The 16,992-nt window shown below is 44.3% G+C and overlaps 1 long non-coding RNA gene across 1 annotated transcript; it reads left to right on the forward strand.

Moving 5' to 3' along the window:
- The first annotated feature begins 1,695 nt into the window (after positions 1-1,695).
- On the forward strand, positions 1,696-15,187 carry LOC147652586 (uncharacterized). Its single transcript, XR_015288336.1, has 2 exons — positions 1,696-12,703; positions 14,692-15,187. It is a non-coding gene; the product is annotated as an uncharacterized LOC147652586 (long non-coding RNA).
- Positions 15,188-16,992: the final 1,805 nt, after the last annotated feature.

Below are 16,992 nucleotides of genomic sequence, written 5' to 3' on the forward strand. Positions count from 1 at the left end.
GTGATGGAGCTTAGGCAGTTGCTGCTCCTGGAGGTGTGCACATCGGCACATCTGTGTGTGACAGTGCCCAGCTCTCCAGGCTGTGTTAGGGAGAGACAGTAGGATGCCTCCAAGTTGGTTTAATTCAGATAACTTCACTCCCAGAATGAGAATGTGCTTGAAATGTGTGTGTGTCTTAATCCCTCTGTTCCCGGGGGACACATGCAAATGTGAAATGATTCCCTGGTCTAGCCAGCAGCAAGTAAAATGTTCTTAAGCTGCTCAGCCCTGCCAGGAATCTGCATTAGCCACTGGCTCTGGCAGATGCTGCAATTCCTCCACCTCACGGAGAGAACTCTTACAGGGTTTTTTGAAAATTTTTGTGTTTTCTACTGTTACTGGATTGTGTCATGGAAAGGCCTGCATTTATTGTCAGCCTTATGATGCTTTCATCCCTCTCCTTGAACACACAGCTTTCTGTTGCCTTTCCAAAAAGCAGAGCTGTTAAGCAAGGAAATTGCTGGGAAAGCTTCCATAAGTACATCTAGTCCCCAGCAAATCGTAGCAATCAGTCTAATAGAGAAATTTAACAGAATCTAAGTAACTTTGCTGCATTAACTGCACATTACCAGGGTTACTCACAGTTATTCAGCCATGCTGTAAAGTCATGTCACCATAACACCCTGGATTTCCTGCCACCTGCCTTGCTCCTCAGTCTTTAACTGACACGAGGTTCAGACGTTCTATCCTTACCCCACTTGCCATACTGCTCCAGAGGTGAGGAGTGGACACAGCAGGGAGGGAATAACATTAACAATGCAAATGTCCTAGAGAAAGCAGATTGGGACCTACATTTATTCATTTCTCTGCTACACTAATGCATGCAAATATAAATCTGACTTACTGTCAGCAGGCAAACACTGCTGGAATACATCAAACCCCCTAAAAAGGAGAGCACAGGGAAGATGTTCTGGAGTCAGATGTGGGCAGAATGGACTAGCTGCAAACTGGTGCTGGACCTTCCAAGAGGATGCTGACAGTCCTGCAGCTCCAGATGAGCACAGGGGAAGGTAGGCTGATGAAGCAACACCACATCTAGCCCACAGCACACAAGATAATAAGGGATTAAGCAGTACGTAAATCCTACACATGTAAAGTGTTAATGAAACACAGTTTGCTTTTGCACAAAGAGAAAAAACTGAGGCCTTGGAGAACTAATTCCCTTAAGATTGACTTAATGTGTATGTCACTATTAAGCACAAGCTATTTACTAGGTTTTTCTTACACTGCAGTAATTTCCTCTTTTTAATGGTTTTGCTATAGGAAAACTTTCCTACTACAGTTGATTGTTCTAAGTTGCCCTCATGAAGAAGAAAAGATAGCCAAGCATGCAAGGCAAGAGGACTACAATACCCCTAAGTTAAATGCATGCTTAAAGTGCTTGGGTTGATGGCTGAAATGTTCCCCAGTTTAGTAGGTCTGAGTCTTGAGCACAAGAAAATTTCCCATTCATCTTTAGGGGGAGCTCAGCCTCAGGGTCCTGTGACGGCGTCTACAGCATAGCCCTTCTCAACAGCAAGAGGTGCCAAGGTTGGGTTATAAAACTGATTCATGCTTAGACCCTCAGGGAATCAACAAGTCTTTAAGAAACTAACAATAGCAGCATCAGAAAACTTCATTAGCAGCAATGATTAAAAGGAAACTTAACAATTTTTTTCTTTTTTCCTTAGCATGGGGAAATCCTGTAAGAACACTTTTCTAAAACTGGAAGACATGTGTGGAATTGGTTTTATCTGATAGATGCTGTGATTTTCTTGCTCCCTGTAAAGCAGTAAAGCATGGTAGAGTAGTTACCCCATTGATGCCCTCAGATAAGAAGAGGGTGATGCAGGAATCAAGTATCATCCCATGGTTATTTATACTGCTTCTCCAGCTGGCGAGCACTACATGCCACCCTGCTGTGTGTGCCACTTCCATATCTGGATATGGGAAAAGATGGAAGAAATCAGGAAGGGATCTTCTGGAAGAGCTATCAAAGATTGGAAGTAATGCCTACCATGACCAACCTGGGGCCTACCCATGGGGCAGCTGGACTGAGAACTCCAATATTTGTTAAACCTTCAGAACTTCATTGTTCAAGCAGAACAGTAGAGCACAGCCTGATGGACTGGACTGATCTTGTACCAGAGTGATTTTTCTGTACCGCATTGTAAATGCTGAATTTGTTTGTAAAATCTGGGTTGGTCTCTGCCATATAGCAACTGTTTTGCACATACATAAGCATGCAATTCACTAAAAATAGGTACAGAATTGAGTTAACACTATCACAATGTAGTCAAACCCACTATTTGGCACCATGTGGCACAGCTTCCCTGCCAGTTTCAGTAGCTGAGGCAGGAAGGTGAGGTGCATTGCTGACCTCCACACATGGTTACAAGTCCCCTTCCAATCTGCCTAATGATGAGAACTTAATCTGGAGTATCCACAGAAGGAAAAAAAACCTAAATGCAATCGTGCCATTTCAATGAGCCTAATTAGCTAATAAAGGTCAGCCTCATTAGAAGCTCTTCAGGGAAGGATCCACTGAAGGAAATTAAGCAGCAAAAGAATTTCAACATTATGTCCTCCCTTGCTTGCACCACACACTTCAAGGAGGATTTGATGAGCAACAAAATTACTTGAATAAGTAATGAAGGCGTTGATACACTGATACACAGGCGTTCCGTGACAATAGAAGTGCATTTCTAAAGTGCCAGAAGATCATTCAGTGTCATGCAGAGAGTTTCTGCTTACTCCCTGCACAGGACATAGTGGCTGTCCTGGGTCCATAAAGAAAGCTTGTCCTTGAAGTACATCTCCTAATTACCTCTACTGCCCAATACCCAGAATCCCATCTCCCTCCCTGTCCCAGATACTCAAGCTCCTACACAGCACCCTGATATGCCATTTCCTTTGATTTCTGTGTACTCTGCCTCCTTCAACTATGTGTTAATAAAAGCTGCTCTCTACTCATGGGTATGACATCCTACTCTGGGGTAACTCCATTCACTGCTGTAAAGACCATTCATGAGTTATGATTACCTCCTACTTCCTACCTCAGGAAAATCTACTTCCAGAAGTTATAATGTATTACAATACAAAAGCATGGAATTAAGTTACGATAAATATTTTTTTCAAAACACAGAATAGACCTTTACCTTGGTCTCTACATTGATCACCTTAGCTAAAGAAATGCTTTCAGCTTTTTTCCTGCTCTGAAAGGGCTTAAATCAGAACTGTAGGTGGATTAGATTTCTTTCTCCTGTGATACTAGAAATTCCTACAGCATAAAAGAGAGCAAACAGGTCAGTCCGGTTTTAAAGCTGGAAGTTTAACTGAGAAAGGAAGTAACACTTCTCTGGTTTGCACTGGAAAAAAAATAATGCAGTGGTGAAGGAAGACAATATGATCCTCTATTGTTTCTACTGCTAGGCCAGAAGAACGCAGAAGCAGCACTCCTAGTGTTCTAGTTACAGCTGTTCTCTCATCTTTTATGGTCCTTCTGTCATAGGAATTATGGGGAAACAGTAGTTGCTCTGGGCCCAGAATGTACACTGGTGTTAATGAAGACTCATAGCACCTCAAACACTTTGACACCTATACCTTTTTAATGAGACATGATGATGTTTTTTAGCTGGGCTGAGTTCATGGGCTCCCATCAGAAGAGTTTTATCATATTGTGTTGGCTTTGGCTGTGGTAGAGTTAAGCTTGATCTGCTTCAACAGAAAGGTTTAGAAGTAGAAGAAGAGACGACTGGTTCAAGAGATCTTATAGATATGAGATGCAGAGCTGCTACCCAGAAAAAGAAAAGAGTAAAGGGAGAGCAATTTCTTTATCAACACTGAAGGTGAACTTCCTTACCACTGATCCTAGAGTGCTCAGCAAACCCTGAGGATCCTGGGTCATGCTTCTCTGGACACCTCCTCCACGGGATGAAGCTGTCGGTGGTTGCTGCATCATTCACTCATTTGAGGTTTTTCTCTAGATGTTTCATACAAATTTAGGGGAATAGAAAGAGAAGAAATTGTAAAAACTCCTGAGTATTCTTTAAATGTTGCTGTCTGTGACAGGATGCATGTGGGGATGTCTTCCTTACCCCACTGTGGAAAGGAGAAATATGTTTTGAAATTGTTCATTCAATTATGATTCCTTTTGTGGTAATCATAACAAAGATGAAGAAAAATTATCCAATTTAACATTTTTTAAAGTTCCTTTCAATCTTTTGTCTGAAGATGAGAATAAATGGAGGAATGAGGGGTTTATTAGGCAAATGAATAAAGCAGTATCCCTACATTCAGCTTTTAAAATTTTCCTGTCAAATTGTTTTGATTTTCTTTGCTTTTATTACTTTGGTTGCTAAAATAAAAACTTAAAACCTTTCTAAATATTCACCTTAATATCAGAATTTTACAGGAAATTATTTTGATTAAACCATCTTAACTAGTTCTTTTCATAGCCATGGAGCCCTTTGTGGCTGATGGCCCTGCCCTAAGTGAGTTAATGTGGTCAGGGAGCTTACAATAGTAACATGAGGGCTTCAGCTTATATGTTTGCTTGCTTGTTCTTAAAGATGGATTTAAAGGGGCTTTAGAGCCCTGTACTGGCTCTTGATTAATCAATAGCTGTTCATGGAGACCTGCTTTCCCTACCTTGTTTTTATACTATATGCCAGCCTTTTTTTCTGGTAAAATTCAGCTTTGCTCTAGCTGGCCAAATGCAGTTCTTCATTCAGTGTTACTTTGCTCCTCTGCTTTTTCTGTGGTTATTTGGAACCCACCCTTTCAGGACAGGGATGTGCAGGCAGCAGACATTAAGCAGGGAGCTGCTCCACCCAGTGGGTGCAAGCAGCAGGCACCACACGCTTCTGCATAGGAAACCTAGCGTGGAGGTGTTTGAGCAACTGGTGTGTACCCCTGTCGCTCGGGGAGATCAAATCCCATCACATCCCGTCTTCAGCTGCTCCAAGTGACATGATGCATTTGGGAAATCAGGTCTGAACCCACGGAAGAGCTGCACCCAATACAGTGTTGCACATAACGCTGGATGCTGGCTTCTTGCCTTGTGCCTGTGCACAAGGGCTGGACAGTTGCATGGTCCCTACCCTGGACATCTGAGGGTCCCTGGGTTGATATCAGTGGGTCTGGAGCCCCAGTCAGCCGACCCAGCTGAGGGGACATGGTGCACATTGAGCTAGCAAGAGAATGATTGGGCCACCACAGCTCCTTACAGGGGCAGGCAGGGCTCCTTACACCAAAAGTAGCACAGCATAAATATATTTGAGCTAGTTTGACCACGTGAAACCAGCTTGTGAATCAAAGAAGCCCTTACTTTGAGTAGTACAGCATAGCAAAGCTTGTGTGTTGAACACACACTCCCATAAAGCATCATCACAATATACTAGTAGATGAGGGCCAGAAAAACCTGCTTCTGTCCACACCCTGGCCTTTTCCTCTCATATGCTTGGCATCAGGCACAGCCAGGCAGGCTTTTGTATCAGTCGATACCAGAGGATCTGCAAACACAAGATGTGAAGCTGGGACAGAAGCACTCCTGCTCTGCTGACTCACCTCGGCTGGCAGTCCAGGCCAGTCTCATGAGCTTCAGCTCTGAAATGTTAACTGCTGAGTCCCTTGGGGGGAGAGGATAATAACTCACAGGAGGGACAAGGTCAGAGGATACACAGTTTATAGAAATAGTTTAAGGTTGTAACTAAGCACAGCACTAATTTTGGGAGGAAGTAAGCCTGGGCAATAAACCACTGAACAACAGAGGCTACTGAGAATTAGTTGGATTTCTGCCTACCCCTTTCTGCAAAGGGATAAAACTAAGGGAGAGTTTAAAAAGTGTGTTGTGTCACAAGCAGCCCTGGATGTAAAGAGAAGACTTCTGTGTTCCTCATGTAAAGCAGCCAATTAAGGCTTAATCCTCAAGTATATTTTGCAGGAGACTAGAAAGACTCCAGGCCACCCTCTGCCAAAACAGCTTAGTTCATGATCTAATCCTTGTATCTTTAGCCAAGAGTTCACAACATTATTTTGTTTCCTGTGTTAAAGCAGAGTACTGTTACTAATATTATTTTATAGCTTTATACTGTAATGACTATGAGAGCATCAGGAAAGTTTTTCTGAATTGTAGAAGATGCTGCACAGATTTATAATTGATGGTTCCTCCTTGAAGCATCTCCAATGCCTTACACCAGGTGGTTCAGTTTGGTGTATAACAAAGCATGGCAGGCACTGTTCTCTGACCAGAAACTGAGATTGGTGCTCTTTGATGCCTTACTCCCTCATAGTACATAGAATATCTGTCACTATCAGGAAACTTCTCTGCTCCCCCAAGGTTTTGAAAACATGCTGAACACACCATGGCAGAGATCTGGGGGAGTGCTGGAGCCTGGGATCACTTCAGGATCAGAGTTTCACAGACAAAAGGCTTCTTAGTCCTGAGAGGACCTGGGCTAGAGCAGAAGGGTAAGAAGTCAGAGGAACCCATCCCAAGCATGCTGTGACTGCATCATTAACATAAGGTTTTAAGCAGGGGCAGCCTCTCTCCACTCCTCTCCAAATTCACGTCAAACTTGAACAGTGCTTCTGACTCAGGCTAACTGGCCTGGCATGGACCACTCACTCAACTGACTGTTTTTGCATAATTAATAATGTATTCACCTTGGCCATGTAGATGTACAAAAAACGTTTATTTCAGACCTATGGTGTTAAGTTTTATGAAACTGCCTCACAGTTTCTGGCCAGATGAACAAATCATTGTAGGAAGATGGAAATATTCCCAATTGCAACTACACATGTATTTGTTCTCTGCTCTGTAACATTGTGCAGTTCTGGCTATGCACTGACTGCCAAGTACTTGTGGGACTGATGAGCCTTTTCAAACTGGTTTCAAATGCTGAAAATTCTGTGCAGCAGAGGAACATGCCCTGTCAGAAATGGCTGAAGAGTTAAATTTTATCTGAAGGATGAGCCCAGCAGGAAAATTATATGATGTGTTGATGTGATCTCTGGACCAGCCTTATTGAGAACATAACATTTGGCCTTCTGACAGGCCCCTTGGTTCCTCATGGTGCAGCTGATGACCTCCCCAAGAAGAATAGCTAGATGACCTGAAGTATCTTGCATTTGCTGAGCAGAGAGAAGGACCTCTGTGTTTAAATACCCTGCATCCTCTTTGCTGGCTGCAGCACTTGCAAACATTATGTACGGTAAGGACAAACCTCATGTCATCATGGCAGTAGTGATGATGGTAAGTGTTGCAGCTTCCAGGAGGACAGGCAGGTCTCTGCATGAGTTGCCACTGGTATTATACAGTCTCTTTCCCACAACAGCATTAGCAGGACATCAGGGAATTGCATTTGCTCACCTAGAATCCAAGAATTCGATTCTCAAAACATTTCTTGCAAGCAGAAGGATAATGAGGATGGAAGAAGCAAATCCATCAGAGATAGATAGTAGCTTGGCAGACTACCTGTTGGCATTCTTTCACCTCCTTTTCAAAGGTAGAAATGGGGTCAGTTTTTAGAAGTACTTAGAGTTTTGCTGAGCCACATTTTCTTTTAGCAGAAATTATATAGGTGCAGAAAGATGAGCTTCCAACAGCAGGTGAATTAAGTTTTGTCTTCCATTCTTGCTGATTGTTGTGAGGAACGCTTGGGCTCACTACATACAACTTCATTACTAAAATGTTTGTCTTGCCCTGGGGGAACCACAGAGATAGAATGCTCTTCAGCCAAATCTGTAAGGACAAATTTTTCACCACTCACAAAACTGCTTGTTCTTTTTCAGTTTGCTCAAGTGAATACAGCTGAGTGCTTCAGTTCTGAACCTATGTAGAAAAAGGGCTGAAAAATTTTGATGGTGATAGCAATAGGTGTAAACAGGGGGAAGAGCAGGCTGGCCTTCAGGAAATTGTTGGGGCACAGGGGTACAGAGTATATGCTGACTGTTGCCCTTTCTTTTTAATCAATGTACTCAGTGTGGCTGACAACTGGTCTCAAGCAGTAGTGACAGCAGCACACAGCACCCAGCTGCTCCTTGGGTCGAGTGAGCTACCAGCTGCCCCTAGGAAAGAACCTCCTGATCAGGCAAAAGCTCTGTTTCATAAGCCCTGTGAGCAAACCAGCTCTTCATGTACAGATGAAGCATTCAAGCATTATTTTTATACTTACCTTACTTACATAACTGAAATGCATCAAAAAACAGAGATTTTTTTTTTTTAGCTGACAAACCTTTGCAGCAGCAATTTTACAGACGATGCTTATTGGTTAAAGTGACCCCACCTCCACTTTACACCCATCTGAACAACCAAAAACATCATCCCAAGAAACACTGAAATGTAGCTGGGGTATACTGCGCTGCTGCTTTAAGATTAGCAACCACATCCATTAGTCCACAACAGTTGTTAATGTAAAAAGTAGAAACTGCACATTTCTTATCACTTGACAGCTGATTCTACCCGCTGAGAAGAAACTCTGCTGTCTACAGCCTTGATTCAGCACAGCAGGAAGAAAATGGTCTATGACAATCACACTATACATCTAAAACTGCTTCCAACCTTAAAAAGGTAGGAGGAGAAATAGGGATTGAGCAGAGCTGCCACTTATAAAAAATTGAAAGGAGCTTTCTTGAGAAAAGTCAGTTTTGCTACAAAACCAGGATGTGCAATTCTTTACTCTCCAGCCTGCATCTGTGGAAGATATGGAACAAGAAGAAAATAGGGAAATTGTGCAATAAGATCATTACATGCTTTCTTTTACTAGGGAACTGCTGCCAAACTACCAGCATGTCATCTTCTTTCTCATGACAGCTATGTAATATCAAGAGCATTTGCTTGCTGAGAAACACAGTTACCCCTCAGAAACACAGCTGAAAACCAAAGATAATTCAGCCCTAGTTTCTTAAAGAGAACACAACGTTTATTCTGGAAGCAACATGTGGACACACAGATTAAAAATGGTAATTGTAGGCTTCGAGGTCTTTTCCCCAGCATATAGGATTTCGGTCTGCAAAGGAGAGCAATTTATTGCAGTAACCTGGGCTTCAATGCAGTCCCCAAGTGTGGCTGCACCATCTCTTTTCACAATTCCAGCAGTAACATGTTCCTGCACAATGGTTTATATTAGCAGAGAGCACTGTTACTACTCGACATCTTTTACAAGCAGATTTCAGAACACTTCGCGAAGTCGAACTCTTGTGCCCACGGCTCTCGCCGGGAGTCTGAGAGCTGTGAAATGACTTTGTCCAAGACTGTCGCCCCCACAGCGACGGCGCAGGCCGGGCCGGGCCACAGCCGCCAGCAGAGGGCGCTCCGCCCCTTCCCAGCCCTCACGGCCCTTCCCCGCGCAGGGAAGGCTGTAGGAGCCTCCCTTTCCTTTGCTTTCCTTTTACTTCGTGGGAACAGATAAAAAGTCCTCCACATGGCTTATCACGGTCTCTGCTCCCTGCCGCCAAGCATCTCAGCACATCTTCCCTGCCCGCCTTCTCCACGCTGCTCCCTGAGGCGCTCTGCGGCCCAAAGCGAGGGGAGCCCCGCACAGGGCAGGCCTGATCCCGCCGGATCACAGCCCGCTGCCCGGTGAGGTGCTGCGTGTGCCGCTGAGAAGTTCCCACGCCTGCATCCACATGTACTTTCGGCTACCTGCAGCAGGGAGGTGGAGAGTGCCCTGCAGGGCCAGCTAGAAAAGCCTTCAAGGGTCCCTAAAGCCTTGAGGGCAGCTGAATCAGGAGCAACTGAAAGTAACAGAGCACCAGTCCCACTAAAATACAACATCCATGAGATACATTAGATGCACACTTACACAGACTATGGCCTGATTTCTTGTGGTCAAGGTCAAAGGTCTTCCTGTGTTCACTGGACCAGTGGACTCCAGCTAGAAGAAGCCCTAACCAAGCTGCCACAGGAAAAATATTTCTAACACCTCCTCGCCCCTCTATGCAAATATTGCTTGGCAGAGGTCGGGCATTTCTCAGATGTTACATTCTTCATATTTCCAATGGTCTGTTGGTTTTTTTCCTTGTCAGACTGTGGTCAGAAAAACCTGCTAAAGTTAAGGCTAGTATTCCATGGCTCCTATTCACCTCCCATTCATCATTACACAAGCTGGTGTTCTCAGCCATGTGTGATCCCACCTACTGCATCAGGCTATTTCCCAGCTGCCTGGCAGCCACAATCTGCTCTTCTCCCTGTTCCTGTCTGCCATTGAAGGCATGTAACATTGCAATCTGACAGCCATGCAAGCTGCCAAAATCCTACCCAATGTGAGCCAGCACATCCTGAATTCAGTGCAGATCTTATTAGCTTCATCCGGCATGGATCAGAAATCCTCTCCACAGCTGAAAATCTTTTCCAAGTCAAGGGGGTTTTGCCACCATCTGAGCAGCTCCCAGCCGTCACAAGACTGTTCCCAGAACTGGATGCTTGGTAAGAGCAGTGACTGGAATATGAAACAGAATCAACTTTGTGGCACTGCAAAAGCCACGTGGATCTGGCAGTTTCTGAGAGCTTTGAGTACATCTGAAGAAATCATAGTAGTGATGGGAGAAGCAGCTAGGTCCAAATTATTATGAGGCCAAGGAGATTAAAAGAGTCCTGAAGCCAAGTTCCTGGCTCTCTTAGTAATAGCTTACTGCTTTCTTCTGCCTTTTTAAAAAACATGGAGGAAAGCTGCCACGCATAAACAATTTTTTCATCATCTTTCAATATCCAAAGTACCTGACACAGCAAGAAGAAACCTCTCCATGGAGCCCACACAATCCTGAAGCACAATGTGTAAATGGCTGTCAGGCCTCATGAATAAAAAGTGAATTACAAAGCGCATCAGAATATCATTGTATCAGCTAATAACCTACAAAAGGTTTCTGGTTTTATCACAGACAATAGTTACAAAAAAAGTCTCATTATGCCTAGCTCATCCTGAGGGAACATAGCAGGATTAGTCTCTCCGGGATAAGTGTGAGTGCTTTGTTTTACCCAGGCAAGAGAGAGCTGTGATTTGCGTCTGCAAGGTTCTAAGGACAGAAGTGCCAAAGGGCTCAGCTGGGTAAGTGGTCCCTGTCCACAGCTTTTCACCATTACTATAAACCTAAAGGTAAAACAGTTCTTCGTTCATCAGCTGCCATTTGACTTCATTGCAACCCTCCTATACCTACCTGGTGTCAGCTACATCCTTGTCCCCCCATCACCCGGTAGCGTTCATCTCTGCTTTTCCTTCCTCTGCAGGGGGCTGTGAATATCCACAAGACACTTGCTCAGAGCAGTGACATCCATAAGTAAGGGAAATGTCTGAAGGTCTAACCCAGGCAGTGGCCACAAAGTGGAGCTGAAACTGGCTTGCAGCTTGTCAGAGCATTAGGGGAATCTTAAACGGGACTCCCAGGACATTATAACACCTGGGAGCTCCTCATGCCCCTCAGCACCTCCCCACCTATTTTCCTGCCTGCTGTCCTGTTCTTGATTCCAAGGATTACTTGCAGGTCCTGCAACCAGGACAACTGTGTGTGCCTCAAACCTGCCTTTTCCCCATGATGTTTTTTTTTAAATTGGGTTTTCCAACTTCTCCAAGTGCAACACAGGATTTCTTGGGACTGTCCTTACAACTTACCTGCTAGATGTTAGGTCCTCACCCCTTTCTCCATTGTAGGAGTTCTGGGCATGCACATCCCTGCATTGTTCCACTTCTGGTGGTTCTCTCTCCAGCCTTTTTCCCATATGCATCAAAGTGTCTGAAGACACTGCAAGACTGTTCAACAGCTGAGGTGTTCTCTGGGAGGAAAAGGAGCAGGTGGATGATGGAGACTGGACTTCACTTTGAAGGAGGTAGTTGAAAGAAGCCTTTTCAGTTCTACATCTCTCACTCTCAATCATCCTTATGTGTGGGCTGCATGTAATTCGTCAATCATTTTCACTGCCATTGATTCCACTTTCAACTGGAGAAACCAAACGCTCACTGAAACAGCAATGGATAAAATAGAACCTAAAGGACAGTCACCAGGCTATAAATTCCTATCCCTGAGTCAATGCATATTTTAAGCCAAATGAAGGCAATCTATCAAGAAAAGCTGGGAGAAAAAAAGAAGCTAAGCTAATGGTGTGGTAGTTGGGATGCTTCCCTGCAAGATACAATATCAAATCCCCTTGAAGAGAGGAAGCAATGAAGCAGTCTTCCAGCACCCTGGATGAACTCCGTACCCACTGGGGTGTTTGTAGAAGACAGGTAATACTGGTACATTCCCTGTCTCTCACTTTCCATCTTCCATGTTGTCTTCTTTCTGGAAACTATTAGAAGCCTTTGAAGTGGCCATGGACAAAAAAGGCTCAGTGCACACAAGCACCTGCTTATCCTACGGATCCTTTCCTTCATAGAAGGCCGTGAAGAAAGCTGCTTCCAAAGGTTCCTAGGAATATAAACTCACAGCATAATGAGTGGATGAATGATTAAAGGACAGGAAACAAAGGTGGATATAAGGAGCAAACCTTCATGACAGAAGGAGTTCACTAGGGCAGTATCAGAGGGACAAGTGTTGAAGGCCATGATGTTTGGTGAACTTAGTAAATTACTTGGCAAATGAGTGAGTAATAAATGTGACAAACTTCCTGGTGGCATGAGGATATGCTGAGTAAAACAGAAGGGGTATCTCTGAGGAGCTGCAAAACAACCATATGCTACCAAATGACAAGGTGAGAAGACAGCAGGAAAACTGCAACCTAGAAATTCAAACGAAAGGACATGGGAAAAAAAACTTCTGACCTCATTATATCAAGATGGGCTCTTGGGCCTATTCTTAAAAATAATGTCAGCTTATGGAACTGTTATGTTCCATAGCAGTCAGAAAATTAAGTGTTTGTGATGCTTTGGGAAGGAGTAGTGAAAACAATGGAGAATGTGAGGATAGCACAGCAGTGCATCTGTGTCCCATACACTTCTGGTGCTGCCATCTGCAGAAGGGCTTAGCAGAAAGTTCAGGGCTCAGAGAAGAGCAGTGGAAAAGATTTAAAAGTACTTCCATACAAAAAGTAATATTAAGGCCAGACTAAGAATGGAAAAGAGACAACTGCAGGTGTTTATATACAAACCTGACTCCTTTGGTCAAGAAGTCCCTAAACCAAATTGCTACAGGTGTGTTCTAGGGGAATAATCCTGTCTGCCTGCCCTGTTATTTGACCTGTACCTGGATGCCCAGTGCTGAACACTGAGCCAGACTGGCTTCCATCTCATCTGAAACTATCAACCCCCAAGCTCAGTTGCACACCAGATGGGGAGTACTGCTTCAGATCAACTAGGGTACTAGATCAAATAAACAAAATAATTTTATTGGGATTTATTCATGCCCTGATAAGGATAACAAGATTTTTCAGTTAAATAAGAACTAATATATTGATATTGATATATCTGGTCTCAGAAATTAAAACAGATCTCATAGCATAGATGTGAAACTTTCAGCTGCCATCAGACAAAGTGCTAAATATACAGATAACTACAGAGAGGCCAGAAGCGTAACATCCCACATCTCTGTATTTTGATTTCGTAAAAAAAATTATTTCAGAAGCAGTCTGATTCTGTCTGTGATGCTACATCATTGCCTGAAAATGTGAAAACAAATCCATTAGAACGTTTTTTCATAGCAGGAGCGCAAACACGGTATTGGGATTTACGAAGTATCCGCATGACTGGCTGATAAATACCTTTAAAAGGCACCGAACAGTTTGATTCCCAAAGTCCTGTATGGACAAATAGTGGAGTGCTGTGTATCCCACAGTCTGCCTGTCAGTTCATGTCAGGTCTGTGTAATCAAACCAGATTCATAGAGAACTTGGAGGAAAGTGGAAGGTACTAACATTAAGGTGTCCTCAAAAGTTGCTACTAATTTTGAACGCCTTGAGCTGTGAAGTTATTGCAGGGAAGGATTTTTTGTCATGCCTTACACACAAGGCTCAGATGTCTCTGAGTACACAGTAGCAGTTACATGATGAATGCTGGTGCCCTGAAGACTGGGCGTGCAGAACTGCTGAACAGCCACAGCACCTGATGCAATGGGATAAAAAGCAGGTCAGCCAGCCTTTCCTGAGCTCAGTCTGGAGCCTTGGCCCAGGATCACTGGAGCAAAGCTGCCCTGTGCTCCTGGCAGGCCTGCTGGGTTTGCTGCCATCTGGGTACCCCACCTGCCCCAGGCCCTTCAGAAGATCGCTGTTTGACTCCAAAGCCAGCCCTGTGGTGCCTCTGAAAAATCTAGGCTCGTTTTCTCATTTTGTAACCTTTTCTTAGGTCCCAAAGGACTCAAATTCTTCTGGTTTCTGTCCCAACCCAAAGAAATGCACTTCAGAAAACATGAGCATTTCCCTTCAAACCTCCTGTTTAGAACTGTTTATGGCTAAAAGCCTGTAAGTACAAAGCTATGTATGGGGAAACCTTACTGGTTTTTCCCTTCATGAAGTTCAGAAGCCAGCAGAAATTCAGCATTAAACCCACTTCAGCACCTTGTGAAACCGATCCAGCTTTTATCTGTGCATTTAGACACTGCCAGTTCATCTTTTCAAATCTACCCTGTATAAAAGCACTAAAAATAGTCTATTTTAAAACAGACTATGCTGAAAGTATCCCTTAAACTCTCTCCCCCCCCCTCTCAACACCTCATGAAGCTTAGTCAAAATGTTCTACTTTCCCACAGGTATGCTCCAAGACTACTCTGCCACTTCCTACTTGAGAAACTTCAGTAAGAGAGAGACTTACACACAGAGTTTCGTTCTGTCTCTCCCTTTTCTCGTCATGAAATGGTTGGCATCTCACACTGAGCAGCTCAGGTTTTTCCTGTTCTGCTGGCCCCTAAATTGCTGGGAAGACACCCCAAGGGCTCTTACCCAGGACTGCTGCAGCTCCTCCAGTGACTGTTGTGTGAAGAATTTGTCTGCCTTTTCTTGACCTCAGACAGGGATGTCTTTGCCTCCTAGCACCTTTCTCTGAAGCACTTCCCATCATTTCTGCCCACTCAAGCCACAAAGACAACAGGATGCAGGTTGCATGCCTGAAACTGCAGGACTTGGGAAGGACATCTTACAGCAAACCAGAGACCCATACTACATGCTGTGATTCTGATGACTCTCCCCTATGTAAGCTATGACCCATATTTTGACTGTCTAATAAAGATGGCTCACTTAAAAATCAAATATGGCTAAAAACTACAGTGTTTTAGTGGGGAACTGAGAACTAACTGCAAAATCAGATCAAATCAGAGCAGTGGAACTAATGCTGGTTTGAGTGTTATTTTTAGGCCAGGGAAGCACTGAAAGAAAAGTCACAAAGAGGGAGACTCACATTTCCATGCTATAGGTATAATCTGATCAAGTTTTCATCAAGGAGGCAATTCCTTGTTTGCTGCTTGAACAGTTAGCAGAACACGGTGCAGCTCTCACATATTTGGCCTCCATGAGGGACTTTCTAGCAGACTAGATCAATTAGAAAACTTCACACATTTAAAATTCTCCAATTTGAACAGTTTTAAGTATGGCAAAACACAAGCAAGCAGGAAGAGGGAAACACTCAGTAGGCAAGAAGCCAGTTCTATGTATCCCTCTTTGCCCCTTCTTTTTCCCCAGGCTGTGTGTTGAGCCTGACCTGAGGAAGAATATAAAGCAGAGGAGGTCACAAAACAATCTGCTAGTCAATAATGTTATTAGGACTTGCAGGTTGTGGTGACTGACCAGTCTACCAACATGAAGCATAACACGGAAGAATGGCTTTCATCAGATGCTTGTGGACAGCTTGAAACCACCTAACCTCTTCTAAAAAAATTAAAGGTGCTACAAAGAATGCTAAAAGCAAAGAGATGTACATTTATATCATCCTACTATTAGGATCAAAATGGAGAAAACAAGAGAAGTGTCCCCAGTCCCCCATCCATGCAATGCCTGCAGCAGAAGCTGGCACTGCAGAGCTCCGGCTGCTGCTCTGGGCAGAGCTGGCATGAGCCAGCAGCCTCGAAGGAGGAAGGGCCAGGCAAGCACACAGTGGTTGTTTCTGCTGTGCGTGGGCAGACACATCCCAGGCGTTAACCCTGGCACACTGCAATTTGGGCATGACACAGCTTGCTACTTCCATGCAGAGGAAGTTATCACTGAGCCTCCCAGCTCCAGCTAAGCAAACTCCTTTTGGGTGTGAGGTACAGAGATGCAAATGTGCCTTGGCTCCTTTCACAAAGTAAGTGAGCAGTCAAGCTCTTCAATTCAGCCAAGTCCTTCAATTGCTCCACTTAGTCTCGCCTTTCAGCTCAGCCACAGGCAGACACAGCTTCACTGCCAGGACCACTGGAGCAGCTCCTTTTCCTGCATCAGATCTCAGGAGACAGAACAGCGGTCAGCAGCCACCAGACAAAGCGAACAAACTGCTGGAAAAGTGCAGGAGAGGTGGGAGGAAGCAAGAGGAAAGAATAGAAATGAACTTTGAAACAGCACTAGGACAAGTCCCTGAGTTTTTTTGCCTCTGTGGTGTGAAACCTCTTTTTAGTTACTAGTTGGTGGCATTTGCTACTAACACAACGTGAGGTTATGAAACTACATTTAGTCCTAGTCCTGGAATACATCCTTGTTTCAATCTCTGATTTATTTGCATGCCAATAGCTGATAGGCTTCTTCAGCTGCTAGGAGCATCCTCTGCCCGCAGCTGTGGCTCTCCACACGCGTGTCCTTGCAGGCAGCACAGTGAAGGACAACCAGGGGGCTCAATCTAGGCCCTGATTAAAACATGAATAAGCAGTACCGAGTACAGAAAAGAGAAATCCCTAGAAACGAATCAGAACTGGGCTGTAGGAAGTTGATCAGTGGAGTGGAGCAAACAGCACTCAGCATCCACCATCAAGATGCAGGGTTCTCCTTTCTGCCACGCTCACCAAAGGGAAAATGGCAAAGGTGGGTGCTCTGCTGCTGGCCCCAGGCAGAGGACATGCTGCAGACTTTCAAGGAGGGTAAAGAATCCT

Source organism: Cyanistes caeruleus, chromosome 6 (assembly GCF_971803275.1).
Source record: "Cyanistes caeruleus chromosome 6, bCyaCae1.hap1.1, whole genome shotgun sequence".
NCBI lineage: Eukaryota > Metazoa > Chordata > Aves > Passeriformes > Paridae > Cyanistes > Cyanistes caeruleus.